This window comes from Protopterus annectens, chromosome 3.part1 (assembly GCF_019279795.1).
Source record: "Protopterus annectens isolate FY-2018-M chromosome 3.part1, PAN1.0, whole genome shotgun sequence".
In the NCBI taxonomy this organism is placed as follows: Eukaryota; Metazoa; Chordata; order Ceratodontiformes; family Protopteridae; genus Protopterus; species Protopterus annectens.
This window is the reverse complement of record NC_056732.1, coordinates 741,398,100-741,416,084: the sequence shown is the minus strand read 5'-3', so window position 1 is coordinate 741,416,084 and position 17,985 is coordinate 741,398,100.

Sequence of the window (17,985 nt, the reverse complement as noted above, 5' to 3'; positions counted from 1 at the left end):
GACAGGGGAAATAGGTACTGATTTTAGTGTCTGCTTGAACAAGACACCCTTGGGAACACAGGTTGAACTTGGCTAGGCTTGTAAGGGCTCTGGGATGATTTGCCTAGTACCGCCTATGATCTTATGATCCTATGATGCTATAAAAAGGGGGTGAATAGGGATATGGAGGTAAACACCTTTTAGATCCAATGACATCAGAAAATCCAGAGGTAATAAAAGAGGAAACAGGGTTTAATGAGTAAGCATCTGAAAAGAGGAGACCTTGAGAAAGTTGTTGAGCAGGGAGTGATCCAAAATAGGTGTCCAAGTGTCCTCCTTTAGAGGAACCAGGAAAATTCTGGAATAAAAACCCTTTCCTACTTGGAAAAGGGAACAGACTGATTGTTTCCTTGGTTCACGCTGAACACTAGGACCTCTGTGAAAGGAAGAAGTTGCTCTAGACGAAGCTGAAGAATCCCTAAAAAAAGAGGGAGAGACTTTCATACAATAATGTATCCCTGGCAAATGATAGAATGAACCCCAGAGTCTCAGGTGATGAGACACCAATTTGGAAGACAAAGGAAATGCCAATGGGACAAAGGAATATAATATAAGTGTCTGTGTGGGGGGTGGCAGACTAGAAATGGTGGGGATAGAAGCTAGGAAGACTGAGTACTGGAAAGGCATGTACCCAGCAGTAGTTTTACCAGACAGATCAGGCAGTATGATATTATATGCATCCCTCCATTTATGAAAGTTCATGGGACCCTTCTTTGGCTCTCCCACATGCATTATCCATACTAAACAGAATGCAGCCAGTATGTCTGTCTAGTTAAACCATTGCTATGTCAAGTTCAAATACCTCTACTTCTCAATCAGTAGTTCTATTTTCTTAGTTTTCTGCACCATTCTACTGCAAGGCACATGCTCACAGGCCTTGCACTTAGACTCACTCATTTGGAGCAAGCAAAGAGTTGGAATAACATCTGCAGTGTCATGTTTTTCACAAAACTTTAGAACGGATGGAAGTTATGTTCCCTGCACATCTTGATCTTAGAAAAGCAATCTTCACTTAACTTCAATTGGAGAAAAAGGAATAAAGAAGCCATCTGCTGAAACCACAGAAAAAAATGTTCAGAATCACATTTGAACTATGCACACCAAGAAAAATTTTACTTTTTAAGAATGAATCTGTTGTTTCTGTATGTAGGAAATGGATTCAAAGTGTCAGCTGCCAGATTCCTTTAAAGAAAAAAACAAGCTAAAGTAAGATGACTAATGCTGATTACAAATGATCCTTTCTAAATGTTATCACTCAAAAAATCAAAAATGGTTTCTAACAGTTAGTAAAAAGCACATATAGATTTAAAAGAATTTCAGTCAACCTTTTTAAAGGAGAAGTCTGCTTTGTGCAGACGAAAGCGCTTAATGTGGTTGGATTTTATGCATTGTTAATTAAAGACTTTTCCTGTTTGTCCGAACGGAGCTTTGTTTTTGTTACAGTTTGGCTACTACTTTATTCGTGCTCAACCTTTTTAAAGAAACAGAGTAACAAACTTCTATAAAAATAAAAAAAAATCTCCTTTTTTGTGTTCTGTAATAACATATGCCCTAAAAAAATTATGTATAAGTACAAAGAAGGTGCAGCAATTTCTGTGGTACCATCTACTTGACTGCTTGCACACACATGCGCTTGAACATACAGAGCACACATGCTCACACTCACATGAACTCAGATGCTCACATACATATTGCCTGATTCACTCATCAATAACTCCTAAAGCTTAGATTTATAAAAATGCTAGACTGCAAAATAGTCTTGCTTTCTTGTCTTCAATACATAGTTTAAATGATAGTTCATTTTAGGTTTCAATTAGAATGTCACAGTTTCAACACATTAATCTATGCGTGATCTATCTACATTCCTTCTTCTTCAAATAAACCATTTGTTGTTTTAAATGGTATGCCTTTACCCTATGTCTCCAAGTTGTTAAGCAACATTTCCTTTCTTGAAAGATTATGTTCTGCAAAGCTGTAACTTTATTTGATGGAATTAACTGCTCATTGTCAAACATATGCAGTATGAGACTGGGGGAATCAAACCTGGAACTGCAGGACCAGCTTATATTTTTAATCCTAAGTACTGTACCACCAGGCAATGAACTGTTTGTTGACAGCAGTATGATGTCTGTGTTATAAATTGCAGATGAGATGTTTCACTGAGCAAAGTAAATGATGAAATACATCAGTCTGGGAAGCTGCAGGGATTGCTGTAGGATATGTTTTTGCTCTATGAAACTATGGAGCAGAGTTGAGTTTTATTTTTTAGTCAACAATAATTATCTGAATAAAGATTGCTTAGCAGATAATTTTAATGGCTGAATTATCTTATCCTTGATAATCTATGAAATTGGCAGTGAGTTATATGCAGAAATGCCCATGCTCAGTAAATTGTTAATGATAAAATCAACAGAATTGTATTGTGTACCACTGATATCTAAAAGCTACCCAGAAAATTTCCACAGAGCTTGCAACATGTGATGTTAAAGCATTTTTTTTCACTGTGAATGTTATAACTGTAAACATAATTCCTAACACAATAGTGACTGGAGCGTTGGTTACAATTCACAGTGAGTAAGGGTTTTCTTTTGGCCACTACAGTATCTGATTCATTATGCTTACTGATTCTGATTACAGTGTCATTGAAGTTGCTTTCAGTGGCTTGAATGCTGCTATTAATCCTGAGATGTTAGGATGTGTATGTATTGAATCTTTATAATATGCAGTCATTGCTTATAGTTTTGTAATGTGTTGATAACATTTCACAGGAACTTTCTTTCTCTCTCTCTCTCGCTCTTTTTTTTTTTTGCAAAGGACTTTTGATTGCACCACATAACTGCTGGTAATTGCTTCTTTGTAAAATGCCTGCATCTAGGAGGTACTGTAACTGACCCCCAAAAGCCCCACTAAACAACAGACAAGTGCTACTGTACTCATTTAGATGAGGAAGGCCTTCACATAAGATTCATCTTAGAGATTTGTATTCCTGTCTTTGAAATTCTATACTGTGTTACTTGTATGTGGACTGGATGCAGACTAATCAGAAATTTGCTGCTGAGATTCTTTAACCGAGACATGACAGCTTCAATTGTTGTCAGTTGTCAGTAATACAGTACTACATTTTGAACACAGGAATGCAAGCCTCTAGGATAAATTTGACATTAAGGAATTCCTCATCTAATTTCTACCACTCTGGCTGACTAGCTAGTTCCTGTGTGTGTGTGTGTGTGTGTGTGTGTGTGTGTGTGTGTGTGTGTGTGTGTGTGTGTGTGTGTGTGTGTGTGTGTGCCTCTGCCTAATCTTTCAGAGTTGGTATAACATATATAACTGTTGATGAAGAAAGAATTTTCTATCCAAAATATAAACTATATAAGTATTTAAGTCTTTAGTAACGTCCACACAAACACATCCACATGCTCCACATAGACACAGAGACATAGATATATAGACAGATGCAGGAGGATATATGCACAGTCTCTCTCATGTGTGCATTGTACATAGACTCAGACAACCTACCACCACACACACACACACACACACACACACACACACACACACACACACACACACACACACACCACATACAGACCCACAATTAAATACTCAAAAAGACACAAGTATACTTAGGCACATACACATTACACATGCACCACACATGCATAGATGCAGAGGCACATAGAGTCTCACATATACAAAGAAAAGCTAGTGAGTAGATTGTTGCTGGCATCCACTATGAATGGTGTCTGCCAGCTATCATCTTTTTATTTCAGTCAAAACATGTAACTGCCTTAGTTGCTAAATTATTTCCTTCAGCATGTATGCTTCATCTTTCCAAACCTCCTTTTTACTGCACTTAACACAACTTAGTTTCTGAAAATGTAATGGTCATATTATACAAAAGCTTTGAGAATACATAGCCAGTATATCACAGTGTAAACTGCACCTGCTGTAAATAGTGATAGTTTGCCTCTTAAATACCAGACTAAAAAGTGAGCTGCCACCATAGAATTTTCCTCACACCTGAGTGGGTCTATATCATAAGCATGAAATTTCATATGGTTGACTACATATACGTCGACACATAAAATACGAATGCTATAAACAGTGAACGGCCATGTCCTCGAATTTTTTCCTAGCAAAAAAATTCACACGGACGTTCGAAAAAAAAAAAGTTAGAAACCCGAATCAGATGGGGGGCTTCACCTGCCACCCCCATCCCCGATGTGAGGGCCTGTGCACCCCCACCCCCCCAACTAAATATACCAACTCCAAGATCACACTACAGTGAAGGAAAGTGCAACACCGTGTAGTTGGCCAACTACCTCCTTACCCTGTGACATATTCATCGAATCACTTAAATGTGTTTTGAAATAAAGGAAACACACGTGCAAAATGATCCAGCATATATTGATTTGCAAATAAAATATAATAACACATTTGCAGGTTTCAATTATCTCTGTTTGTAAGCCTGTATTTGGACAACTAATACAGCCTCACTCAGAAGAGTGAAAAAACTAGTTCCATAGATAGTGTATTTATCAGCTGAAAAATTCTTCCCAAGCAACTACATTTTTTCTGGTTTTAATGGCATCTGGACTTAAGTCATAAAAATAGATTTACTATAACAATTATACCCATTTCTCCAAGCCACTAATCAGATCAATGTGAACAATTAGTCTATGGGAACTAATTAGTCCAGGTGGTCTCATAAGAACATCTAAGTTAATGTCCAAATGTGCCCTTCAGCATTCAACATGTACTGTTAACTCCATGTGAAAACTGAACACATTCAACTATCTTTCCTCAGAATGATTGGACAGCAGCCCACCACAATGTTCAGTAAGGCAAACAATAGTATTGCTACATCTAAGGCAGTTTTTCAGGGAAGCATTGTAGTCTACCCCTTCTCAGAAATGTGCTAGTTACTTATTAAAGAAATATAATACTTGAAATGAGTGATGCCTAAGCATAGCTAAGTTCGATATGCATATATGCACAGACCATTAAAATAAAAGTAAACCCATATATTCTAAATATCTTATGCTGTTAATGTACTAAAGTTTGGTCATAAACATTGTAAGTGATTATAGAATTAAGAAATGAAGCTTTAGAGTAATTCATTGCTCATCTTCTGTTTGAAACTAAATTGTATAGATCATGGCTTAACTGAAAAAGGAACTTAGTGTTTTAAATGTCATTTCAAAAAAGATAAACTGAAGCAAAGGGGTTGTCAAAATTGGCAGAATATGATAATCTGAGCAGTTATAAAGCTCATATATAACTCCATATCTAACAGTGCATGGCTTGGAAGTAACTAGAAAAAGCAGCTTAATGGCATCTTGAAGGGCTTAAGAAAGTTAAAATATTGTTTTAGACCCATGTAACCCTTATTATCAGAATATCAGAATATCTGAGTGTTCATTTTTAAAATGCATGCATATTTTTTCAACAATATTTTGAATAATAATTGATTAGGGTCCTTAGTTTTTTTTATTTTCAACCAAACTTGATAAAAAAAAGGTTAGGGATCAACAGCTAATTTCTTTGAACCTGTGTCTTACAAAGTTTATTTTAAAGTATAAAATAAAAGAAAATACACCATGCCACAGCAAAGAATAGTAAAATCCAAAAACAATTTATTGCAATGTCGGTAAGCACTTTCACATGGAAATACGTGCTTCATCAGACCTCAAAAACAAACTAAAACACCAAACATATATATTCTCCAATCATCAATCAAATCAATTAAAATATCAGTTTAAAAGAACCTATAACGATTCTAGATCAATTGAGAAGAAACTTCCTGCTGGCCATATATAGGTATTATGCTTCCAAGTGCAATATACCTATTGAATCACTTAAAGAGAGCATGTCCCTTCATAATAGGTTTTATGGAAGTCCTACCATTAATGCCTGGATATTTCTTAGCCTGTAGACGGATTATCCAATGGAGCTCACGTTCCTCCGTGTAGTTCCTAAAATCCCCACCTCGTATACTGGGTCTAACAATTTAAACAACCCTAAACCCAAATACATGATTAAAACCTATTTCTAAACAATGTTTAGCTAGCCCATCTACACACACACACACACACACACACACACACACACACACACACACACACACACATGCACACGCACATGCACACACACACACACAAACACCACACACACTTTCATTTTCAGGGAAGGCTAAAAGAATTTTCCAAATCATCACAGATTTTGTCCTGACAAGATAGTAAAAGAATCTTGTTCTGTCATACTACATACTACTTATCATCATCTGTAGCATTCTGCCATTGGCCAGAATGATACCGCAGTACAAGGACAAAATGATTGACTTCAACAATTGGCTAAGCTTCTGGTGTCATTCTAAGGAGATCCAGTATCTGTCTGCTTGGGATGGCGTGGCTGACAGACCACAATGCTTTGCCAGAGATGGCCTGCACCTGTCACCTCTTGGATTCTGGATACTGGTTAAGGCTCTTGCCGCCCCTATAGTGCCTTTTTTAGGCAAAGTTGAAATGACAAATTCACCACCGTAACAGGAACAGGCAAGCAAAAACTGAGGGTAATGCTACTCAATGCTAGACATCTAAATCTCAAAATGCACTCACTCGAGGCACTCCTTAAAATGGAGAACATCAATAACTGTGCAGTTACTGAGATCTGATTCAAGGCTCCAGAGAGCACCCCTGCACTACCAGGCTATAACTCATACCACACTTTTCAGCCATGTAACCTGGACCGAAACACCAAAGGCGGAGGTGTGTCCATATTCATTAAGGATATCCACACCTCCAGGCTAGTAGTTCAGCATAATGCATCTGAGGTTATCCAAGTGCAACTAACTCTGGGCAAAACTGCAATCCAAATTGTAGCTTGCTACAGATCCACCACCATGCCCCACGATTTCCACTCCTCTTTTCTTGATGTACTGGAAAATATTAGGGTTCAACCAAACACCCTAATAATGGGTGACTTCAATCACCCATCATTAACTGGGAAAACTACTCATGTACCAACTCCTTAGCTCAACACTTTCTGGAATTCATAAACTCCAATGCCCTGGATCAACTTATCCACACCCCCACCAGGGGCTACAATATCCTAGACCTAGTCATTACCAACATGAGTGACCAGTGTTCCACAACTGAAGTCAACTCCTCGTTGGTCTGATCCAACCATAAGCTAATCACCCTTGTTAGCCACATCCCGCTCCCACCCCCCATTAAGGAAACCATGGTAAAACATTTCTCCAAAGCCAACTTCATGCTTCTTAAGACAGAAGTGGTGAACTTCATGACACCCATGCAGATGGACAATACAGTTTCAACTGATGAATCCTATACAAATGCACTCTATAAGCACTTACACGTGTGCCTGGATTGTGCTATTCCAAACAGAACCAAGATGCTATCCTCCAAAAAAAAGGAAGTCAATCTGGTGGTCTCCTGTCATAAACAAACTGTACAACAGAAGGAAGAAACTGTTGCAAAAGAGAGTAAAATCCCATGAGTGGAGGAGCTCCCTGGTCAGCCTCAGTAAGAAGCTGAGATCCCTTATAAGATCCTTCAAAGCTAGCTACAAAAACAAAATCACCACTAATTCTAAGGACAACCACAAAGCATTCTATAGCTATGTCAAGTATCTCAATGGCAACACCCAGATCTAGTCTGTGTTACAGCACAACGGTGTGAAAATTACAGAACCAACTGATATTGCCAACATCCTGGAAGATAGGTTTAGTGCTAACTTTACCCCCCCACTCCCTAAAGGGCCCATATCTATACAGGAAGAATGCAGAGTCCCTGTAATCACAACTACGCAGGTAAAAGCTGCACTCTCTAAAGCCAAAAACACAGCATCCATGGGACCAGACAACATCCCAGGCTGCGTTTTACACGAACTTCAAAATGAACTGGCTCCACACCTAAGCACTATGTTCAATAATAGCCTTGCATCAGGCTTTGTACCCACTGAATAGTGCACAGCAACAGTTATCCCACTCCACAAAGGGGGAGCCACCACTTATCCTGGGAACTATCGCAGTCACCAAAGCCATAGATGAGGGTAAGGTGGTTCACACGGCCTATCTTGACCTCGCCAAGGCTTTTGACACCATCCCCCATTCTAGAATTATAGCTAAATTCGCTAAACTAGGTGTAAATATCTATGTCATAAGACGGGTTGCCAACTGGCTCACTGACAGAACCCACACTGTAAAAGGTGCAGACTCCAAATCTGACCTCAATCCAGTGACAAGTGGAGTACCACAGGGTTCAGTCCTGGGACCTCTCCTGTTTGGTATCTACTTCTCTGAAGTACAGGCTAACACAGAAGGCCTCTGGCTAACAAAGTTCACTGATGACTGCAAACTAGGAGCCATAGTCAAGTCCCCAAATGATGTGGACATCCTACAGAAGGGCCTTCCTGAGACAGATGCCTGGTGTCAGAGCCATGACCTCAAGCTCAATGCCAAAAAGTGCAGTGTTATCCTTTGGTAAAAACTCTGCACACATGACCTACCACACAGGCAGCAATCTACTTAACACCAAATGTGTGATAAAAGACCTTGGGACCCAGGTGGACAGTAGTCTCTCCTTTGATAGTCACATTGCCACAGTAGTCAGGAAGTCCTTCTACATAGCACACCTCATCATAAAAGGGTTCTCATCCAGGAAAAAGAGGTAATTCTTCCCCTCTATTCGACACTCATTTAACCCATTATAGAGTACAATGCCCCTTTTGGAATGTACCTCACAAGATATCTGCAGCAGCTGGAAAGGCCACAGAAGTACCTCACAAAGAGGATTACTGGCCTCAAACAAATGCCCTACACTGACCATCTCAAAAAACTCCAGCTTTACTCCATAGCATATCGCCTATTCCAAGGTGATCTCTGCCTAACATATAAAGCTTTGTCAAACCCAGAGCTGTTGGACATGCTACACCTAAAGAATTCCCAATACCTCTGAGCTACATGATCTAGGGACCTAAACCTTATCACCACAATAAACAGGACATGCTGGAGAGGTAGATTCCTGTCCCAGAGACTTCCCATACTCTGGAACAGGCTACCCATCTATGTCAAGCAAAGTTCTTCATTAGCACTCTTCAAGAAAAATCTTGATGAGTGGATGGGAAATAGGAAACACACCCCGAGGATCATTATGTGTCTCTGCTCAACAGTGGCACAGGAAACTAACTTTCTTGGATGGTGTAAGCCAGGGAACCTTGTTGGCTAGGCTTACAGAGGCCCTTGGGCCGATAGCCTAGTTCCTATCTATGAACCTATGAACCTCTGAACAACAAAGAAGAGACAGAGTTCCCTACAAGCCATTCAAAATAATTTGTATATTTTGTAAGTCTCTAATCACAAACTAGACATTACTGCTCTTTGTTAACAAAGACCAAATAGCTCCCAGTCAAGCACAGAGAAATATTACTGCATGTGTCCCTGACCTGCAAACTAAACAATGAACATTCTCTTCCCTTTTTTTCAGGAAGACCTTTATAAAGTAACACCCCCCTACACCCTAAGTTCCCTTCATATTTCTGCTTCAAATGTCCTACCCCTCAAAATAAGTTCCATTCCACAAATAACACATTTTCAGTTCTAGTCCCAAATATGAGATGCCCTGCCACCTTGCCTAAAATCTATGGCCATTTTCCCCAAGCTCCATTCAGAGCTAAAACAGTTTCTTCTGGCATAAGTGGGGAATCACCTAAGCAAAACATAAAGTAACCACATATATCCATCTTACATAGGCTGGTTCCATTGCTTCCATCTTATGAACACTACATCCTTCCTCATAATGTTGTCTTCATCTCAGACCCCTTCATTTACCCCTCATTTTCATTTTTCATCCTCTGAATATATTCGCTATGTTTTAATTTATTTCTCCATCTCTATGGCCTGTTCGCAATAAATGTGCTTTATTTAACTCTTAGCTAAATTTTTAGTAGTTGAGCATTTTTGATGGCTCAAAAATTGTTTTACTGTTGTTGTTCCCAGCATGAACATGAAAATGGTCCACTTAGATCAATGTTCTACCCTGGTTAGCAAATAATTGAGTAAGGAAGTAGGTGGATAACTAATTAACTAACTAAATAAATAAATAAATAAAATACAGAAATAAATAAATGTGAGTATACATGTTGCATTAAATGTTTGTCCATCTAATTTTTCTTTTTTCTTTTCTTTTCTTTTATCATTGCTTAGATTGTTTTGGGAATTTTTTTAACAAGATTATCTCCAAGTAGCTTGCCTAATAGTCTTTTCATCAGGGTAAATATTAGTTTTATTTTTCATTTTTTATTTTATTGTATTCATTTTTTCCGATATTTATTTATTTAGTTATTTATTTATTTGTTTGTTTGTTTATTATTTTTTTCTTATGTATCAGATAGTGGCATACTGTTAGTGGATGCCAAAGTCTAGAACCTGTAATAAGATGCTTCTACTTTGACACCTTACCTAGACAGCAGTTTTTCTTCAGTTTATCATAATCTGCATAGTTTGACAATGGCACATTATAATAGGCCTTCTGTGCCTGTTCTTACAAATATGGCAGCAGCTGCAGCATGCATTGTTTCAAGGGCCAGTCTCTCAAACAACATAAAATATTGGTCTGCAATATCAAAGTCAAATAATTTAGTGAACATTATTTGTTATAGGGCATGGGAAGTCTCTGGTGCGGGATTTGGTTGAGTACAAGAACATTCCCACAAGGATTTAAAGAGCTCTATAATGTTGAAATTTGCCCTTCAATGTCATCCTTATGCCACAGTGATTTAATTTATTCTTCTTCTGCCTTCTTTACCTGCATATTAGATATAATGATGATTTGTTAGGAACAGCTAATCAGCTATGCTCCTTTGTGGACAGCACTGACAGCAGTAGCTCACTTGTCTGCTATTTAAGGGTACCAATATCAATTTACACATATAAAAGAGAGTCCATAGGTAAGAGGTACCTATAACGCTAGAATCACTTCTGCACTTGGATAAATTCAATGCAAAAGTGAATCAAGGGAATTTGAGCATCAGATTTATTCATAGCAGTCTCTCCTACAAAGTAAGTTTGTACAATTAGCATAGTGTAATAGCTCAGCTATAGATGAATAATCTGAAACTAAGTAAGAGATGGAAAAATGACAGAATACCAAACAAATTGGAAAGTGCCTTCATTCTGCTACAATGTGTGACATCACTTGTTTGGCAAATGGACAGCCACAGATGCAGATATCTAAACAACTGTCAAACAAATGATCTCAAGGCTATGGGCAACTGAAAAACTGAGAAGATGTCATTCATGAATATAAGAATTTGGAGTGATACAAATCTTACTTCTGCATGAAAGTAGGCTGGTTGCAGTTCTAGTGTCACCAAAGTCCACAGCCACGGTACCCAAATCTCCAAAAAATGTGGTTAGAAGCAGTAGGTTGAGAACAGCACATTTATTGGTATGTAATCTGAATCACACCAAACAGTAACAATTCCGATTCAGATTACTTACCAATAAATGTGCTGTTCTCAACCTATTGCTTCTAACCACATTTTTTGGAGATTTGGGTACTGTGGCTGTGGACCTTGGTGATTCTTGGTCTTGTGTTCACATTGTTTGACATGCAGTTCTAGTGTGTTGTCTGACTTCGGCTTCAGTATTAACTTTATTTATGTGTTTTCATTTTGAAGTACAGTTAACAATATTAGAAAGGAACATATCAAAGTCATACAAAAAGTAAGAATAATAAAAGTATGTAAGAAATTACAAAAAAAAAATACAATACACAAGTAAAACAAGTATAAAACATGTTTTATATCATATACAACCCATCTTTGAATGCCTCCTCTAACATAATGATCTGAGCTTAACAATATCATAGTAAAAACATGTTTATAGGTCAAAAATAAGTGTTACGTGATATGCATAATGCTGCAACATTTGAGACATCTTTTCTCCATTGTCACTGCTTTACAGCTAGTCCCAGAAATTGAAATACAGTGTGTGGCATAACAGAGAACATCCATTTTCCTTTTCTAATTCTAGTTGGTCCCAGAACCAGAACCCTATCCTGATCTAATACAATTTCTGCGAGGGAAATGTGTCAGTGCATTCGAGACAATTCATTTGAACAAAACTTGAAGGAAAATGTTTAGCAATATTGAATTCTCTTTCTCTACTGTCATGAAACTTTGAAGTAGCTATATTTAAGTTTAGGTCTGTGAGAGGCATTTCCCACATGGATAGTGCAGGCAGCATGCTTCCCTGCAAAAAAAAAAAAAAAAAAAAAAAAAAATTCATCAAGTTTTCTGCTAAATATTTCAGACAATTTGTGTTTGACCAATGTGGCGTCACTCTATTGTCAGGAATCCTCTGCAAGATAGTAATGGATATCAATTGTAAAAGTGTTACTTGTATTTTTAATGTATATTTTTATACAAACTACTGTTGTAATGCACAGAGGATCAGAAGTAATAATTCTTTCTCACAATTCCAGGGTATATGATTCAGTTCTAGCCACAGGTGCATGTATAGTTTTGCTTGTTCTCTCCATGCATGAATGGGTTTTCTCCAACTACTCTGGTTTCATCCTACCGCCTATAACATACTGTTTTAAAGACTACAGTAAACAGCCATACTTAACACTGTATTTATCCCTGCCCATGTGGTCTAATCATGGCCGACAAGAATCCAAAAAGGATGTATTCACATATCAACATGACAAATAAATAAAGCTAAATTTAGAAAATAAATCTGCTTTAGAACTGATCGCAGTCCTATTCAAACTGAATATGTCCCTGTGAAAACTGAATGTGGCCCTACACCAACTTAGTATGGATTCGAGAAAGAAGCTGTGTAAAAACATGTCTAATATTGTGCCGTAACATGTTTAGTCATACGGTGCTCCTTGTTGGACTCACACTCAGATATGCATAGCAAAAACACAGTGAGGAGTGGAAGAAATAAAGTCATTAAAGCAGCTGTAAGACAAGATATAACTTACAAACCCTTTCAAAAACATAGCAGAATAAAATAAGATGCTCAAAAGGCAACATGTAAACAATTACATAACTAAGAAATTGAGTTACTGAGTGCTTCATGCCTGTGCATACTTCTGGCACATATTGGGCTGGTCTTGATATCAATTTTCCTGCTAAGCCACACTGTGCTGTGTTTCAATTATCTGTCATAAATAAAGTATACAGTTCAGAACTCTGCTCTGAGTATGTACTGAATGCAAACATTTGCTGGCATTGTATTCCTCTTTCACTTGTGTCATATTATAACATCATATGGAGTCCTGTCACAACATCTATTTCCCCAGGAAAATAGCAGAACAGCAAAAATCTGTTTTGCAGCTCATCTACCCAGGTTAGTAGTCAAGCTGAGCTGTGGTATTTAATTTCATCTGGGTTCCTCTGCTTGTTTCAGCACCTGAGTGAGCTGAAATGGAGGGGGTTAAATTACTTTCCTGAAGTCCTGCAGCGGATGTTACATTGTTGCCATTCTGAATGCTAATGGCTTATTCTTTAGCATTTTAGCAGCATCATTCTCTGCTGTCTGATTCCGCTGGAATTGGGTCTTCCTTAAGAAAAGGACTACTAACAAGATCAATTTCAACCAAATGAAACATGGAAAATGTTGTATTTCAGTATCTGCAATGAATTCTGAGTACAAAATTGCTCCTTAGCTAGACAGAGCATTAAAAATTCAACAAATCAATAATCATGTAAACAGCATACTTCATATTTTCTTGCAGGAATATGGTCTGTATAATAAATAAAAAGCTAAACTGGCTGTTTTTAAAAACTGTCTCATATGTATACATACAAATTGATAGCCATGTGATGAACGCATAGGGATTTAAACTGTTTCTAGTGTGCTTTGAAAAAGAAAGAGGCAGTCCTTATGAGAATATATAAAATGATAGATACATTACTTTCATTATTCATACAAAAATAGTTATCGTGGTTTCATTAGTGACCCTTTGAGCAGATAACACAAGGTTATACTACTGTAGGATGAACATAATGCAGTCTTTGTAATATTGACATTTCCTTTAATAGGGATGTAATTGTTAAGGAAAGTACTTGATGTTTACAGAGAACCATTAAACAAATTTATTAAAAAAAGACACCCATAAACTTTTATTCCATACAAGCACTCCATATCCATCGAACAAAACACTAGATAAGGTGTAAAACGTCTTGAATAAGCATCACTTTCATGCTAACGCCCTTCTGTTCTTTTTAGCATGCTGCCTGCTTTAGGTCACCATGGAAATGAGAAAGGATCGATCAATTCTATTGTCATTTTGCTATGCTCTTAGTTTTGTCCTGAGATTGTGTTTGTGTTTTGCCTTTATTAATTGCCCTTTACTCTCAGTGCCAGTGTTATATCTCTGCTACTTTTCAAGTCATGTAATGATATAATTTCACAAGATGCAGTTGGTTTGGCAATTCTGTGGAACAATACAGACATCTAGTGTTGCATTTTATGCATTGCAATAAATCAAGGTTTACTAGGATGCATGGCTATTACCATTCCTTTTTTAATGACTGGAACTGATTCCATTCTTCCTTCCATAGTTTTGAACACAATTGATTTTGCCCTGTGGCACTGTATACATTAATTTGCTTTTGGAATACATTGTTATTTGAACTGCAGACCATATGAGTTTAACATAAATGGTCAACAACTAGTCATTTTTTTTGTCTAATAAAAATTGCAGTAACAATTAATTGGTTATCATTGATTGATAATATGTATCATCTGTCTTACAGAAATACATTAAGGGCAATCAGTATTAAATGAATAATTTACTAATTGATTCATGAGACTTGGGAATAAAACATATTTAATGAATGTCACTACAGGTCTTTTTATATATTTAGATGGGAATTATGTATGAATTCAGAGAAACAGAAACAAAAGGGGTCAGTTTCTCAGTCTTGGCAGCCAGTTGATGGTACTGTAAAAGGAGTACATACACTTTAACCAGTGGGAATATTGTAAGGGCAGACCTGTAAAGATCAAAATACTCATTAATTCAGTGAACTGTGATGAATTTTGTTTTGAATCTACTGACTGAACACTTATAGAATATAGTTTATATTTCAGACTTGTACTTAAAAAACTTGTTGTATAAAAAAGAATCTATAAAAAATATATAATAAAATATTTAAAAATGTTGTTTTATTTGTCTAGTGTGCCGCTGTATTACTTTCAAAAAATACAGTAGTGGCACAAGGGGATGTTTAATGCATTTCTGTTTAAGATTGGGAACAACAATCGTATCTTGGACACTGGTGCAGCACTTAGCATTGTCACCTTACAGCAAGAGTCTCTTTGGTTCGATTCTCGGCTGGGGTGCCTTCTGTGCAGAGTCTGCATGCCATCCCTACATTTGTGTGGGTTTCCTCCCTTTTTCCAAAGATATGCATCTAGAGCATTTCTCCCTGGGCCTCTGCTGAAAATGGGCTTTATTCCAGTCGGACTTTCCCAGTGCAATCCAAGTGAAGACCAAACTTCTACCATCTTAATTAAATTAACTCTGGGAGAATTATTAGAAAACTATATTTATATTTTTGTTAGCAGACACTCTAAAATCAGTACTCTGTTGGAAAGTTATCACTAATGTAATAGTCCATACTAAACCTTTAAAACAGTTAAGGGATTATAGGTTCATCTCCAGCTTACTAAAAAGTAACACCATTCATGCTGTTGCCTCACTTACCTAATGGCTTCACAACCAATAGTGCAAACTCCAAGCTTAACCTTTCATGTAAAAATTAAATTACAAACGTAGATTACATACACTGACTTTGGAGAAATGCTGCTAATGGGAATTAATGCATATAGTTTACTACAGAAAAGTGTGTTGGTGAATTTCCTGTAACTTCAGCTCATATGCATTTAGATTGAAAGAGAAGACTTTTCTCCACCACATGCACCAAATTACTAGGGGATCAAGGGGCAGGTCAGGTTGATTATCAGATTAATGGTCCTCTGCTGTACAAAAATGGAGGGTAGAAAATGGAACAAATATATGGATACAAGCTACAAGAATCATTCCTTACTTCTATTCAGTGTCTGCTAGTAAAAATGAGATATGGCTGTGTAATTAGAATTTCATGAATTTTGTTTAACAAACTAGAGCAGTTAAATGTATGCAATGGTTGTGTTACTATATATTGCACTTGCAAATAAAAATATTACTGACAATACCTTGTTTGCCTGCATGATGCAGTGCTTTCAGGAATTATTTAAATTTTGAGAAACAATACTTGCTTACTGTTCCATTCCTTAAGAATAAGGGCTTTGTCCACTTGTTCCTCTTATGGAAATGGTTTTGCTAGGCAGCAGACATTACTGAATCTGGGTTGGTTGGGTCTTTGTTCAAGAAAATACAACAGATTGAAGGACTTAGTGTACACTACAATGATGAACACTTTTCTTTAATGCTAATTCCTCATGACTTTATTATATTGGTCTTACCCAAATCACATTTAAAAATGTGTACACATATCTGAAGCTTCCCATGAGGTGAATAAAAATATGCAGCTGTGTCAAGTATTCCCTTCTACAGTAACAAAAGCAGTTTGTTTATCAAATGAATGAGGCTATATATGTAAGCAACTTGTGTGTGTGTGTGTGTGTGTGTGTGTGTGTGTGTGTGTGTGTGTGTGTGTGTGTGTGTGTGTGTGTGCACTCACACATACTGGGTGCATTACTTATAATGTTATAAGTAATTTTATCATGTATAAGTCACACTTGTTTTGAGAGGAATGCATTCAGTTAAACACACTTCCTGGGATTCATTAAGGCCTACACTAAGTGTACACAGTTCTGAGTGAAGAGACAACACACGCATAACTCACACATGCTTCCTTCTAATTTTAGTATTCCTACTGATTTTCTTGCAACCTTAAATATTGAGAGGGATTCATAATGTTTACCACAAAGTGTAGACTACATGTACACTTATTGTAATCTTTCTGAGTGACTAAAATGCATTAAAACTATGGTAGGGATCTTCTTGAATACAGATTGTGTACACTCAGGGTTTATTCTTGGCTACACTGTTGCACTGACTATATTGCAGCAAAATATGGCACTAGTAATATCAGCTTTGTGAATTTTGGTAATCTCTTAAGAGAGAGATTCACCTGGTGCTACATCCAAGGCAGACAAAATATTGGTATATAATATATATTGAAGCACAAGGCACGAATGAGAAATCACTCACTCTAAGTTGTCAACCACAGAAATAAATCTAGTGACAGAATAACGTGAACAGTAGTAGACAAATATTCTGATTTGCCATTGTTTGTGTCATCTAATAGATCCCTTTTGTTTGATAACTCTGAGCATAGCATAGCAATGTTTTTTCAACTAGTATTAAATACTAAGATCATGTATTCCTAACGTACCAGAGTTGGCATAGCAATACAGTCTTAATAATACGAACCTGCATATTAAGTTCAAACCATACGAACCTATGGAACATTTAAACAATTGTTTTAATAGAAGCATCTACTGATCATACACTGAAACTCTAAGATGGCATCTGGTAGACATTTTATGATTTTGAATGGCATGACTTGTTAATGTTAGCTAATTGTCACTGTAGCTGCATAACAGACAGCAATCTCAAAGTTCATTGTTTTATTAACTGTCATCAATACAAAAATCTCACTCTGGTAATTCATTATTATAAAACGATAACATACTATATCAAGTATTAAGCAGAAAACAGTGTCTTGTTCTGTAGAAATGAGCAAGTTATCATTTTTGGTTTGCTGGAAGTGGGCATCAGTTGTGAAAGGCTGTTTTAAAAACATTCACTGTTTGAGAAAAGCAGTGCTTATTGAATGACGACATTGTAAGGGAAATTCCCTTTTTCAAAATCAACAATCCCAGTGGTGATTACATTA